General features: G+C 39.7%; 1 pseudogene; it reads right to left on the minus strand.

The window, feature by feature from the left end:
* Positions 1-272: 272 nt before the first annotated feature.
* LOC113284841 lies at positions 273-372 on the minus strand (annotated as a pseudogene).
* Between the last annotated feature and the right edge of the window lie 1,094 nt (positions 373-1,466).

Consider the following 1,466-nt stretch of genomic DNA (forward strand, 5'->3'; position numbering starts at 1 on the left):
ACCTGGGACCTTACAGATGCTCCCAATCTTTTTAGGGAAAGAAAATGAAAACCCTTATTACCATGTTAGGGATTTTGAGGAAATTTGTAGTACTCTAAGAATTAGAGGCTTAGATGATGATGCTTTGAAACTTAGGTTATTCCCATTTTCCCTGAAAGATAAGGCCAAGTCGTGGCTGTATAGTTTGGACTCCGAGTCAATTGAGACATATGAACAACTTACATCTGCCTTTTTCAATAAGTTTTTCCCTAGGCACAAAACATCGTCTATTAGGACGCAAATATGCACATTTTCACAACAAGAGGGAGAATCTTTATATAGGTATTTGGAAAGGTTCAATGATTTATTATCCCAGTGTCCTCATCATGGTTTAGAAAAGGTTAGGCTAGTTCAGATCCTTTATGAGGGTTTAGATTATTCCACAACGACCATGGTTGAGTCTCTATGCACTGGTGGATTTGAAAACCAAACTGTTGATGCGGCGATGGAATTTTTTAATGAAATCGCCGAAAAAACCCAGCAATGGGAAAATAGTAGGGCACCCCAGAAAACAATTCTTTTAAGTAGAGGAAACGTTAATAGGGTAGAAGGAGGCTATGAATCAGATGCCAAAATTGCTGCTATAGCAAAAAGGTTAGAAGCCTTAGAAGTGGGCCAGACTAGTGGTAGAGTGGAGCCTTTTTGGGAAGGCCAGAATATTGAAGAGCAGGCCAATGCTCTTTATAATAACACTAGATTTGATAACCGTCAAAAGATTGACCCATATTCAGAAACCTATAATCCTGGTTGGAGAAACCATCCGAACCTTTCGTGGTCTAAGGGCCAAAGTCAAGGTCAGTTTAGTAATTCTAATGCTCCCCCAGGTTTTGGCTATACTAAGAATCCTTCAGGACTAGCTCAGTTTCAGAATCAGTCAGATAAGAAAATCCTAAGTTTAGAGGAATCTCTCGCCTTGTTAACTCAGCAAACTGCAAAATTCCAGTTATCCGTAGAACAGAGTCTACAAGCTAGTAACAGGATAGGACAAGAAAATAGTCAGGCTATTTCCGAGTTAAAAACCCAGGTTGGTCTGATAAGTGATTCTTTGAGAGAAAAAGGTAAGTTTCCTAGTCAAACACAACCCAACCCTAGAGGAGTTCATGAATTAGGTGCAAAACCATCGAATCAATTGAATGTTGTTAGAACCCTTAGAAGTGGTAGAGTTGTAGACAATAAGGTAACCATGCCCGATAGTGAACATACTGTAGTTCACCCCTCAGGATCTCACCTCTCAGGACCAGTAGCTGAAGAGACTGATAAAGTTTCTGATGATGTGAATTCGGTTCCTGAAAGGTCTGATTTTAGGCCTAGAGCCCCATTTCCTCAGCTATTAGTACCAACAAAGAAGGAATCGAACTTTAATGACATAGTGGAGGTTTTTAAGCAAGTTACCATAAACCTTCCCTTATTAGATGCAATTAGGCAAA

The sequence above is a fragment of the Papaver somniferum genome, chromosome 5, assembly GCF_003573695.1.
Source record: "Papaver somniferum cultivar HN1 chromosome 5, ASM357369v1, whole genome shotgun sequence".
Lineage (NCBI taxonomy): Eukaryota > Viridiplantae > Streptophyta > Magnoliopsida > Ranunculales > Papaveraceae > Papaver > Papaver somniferum.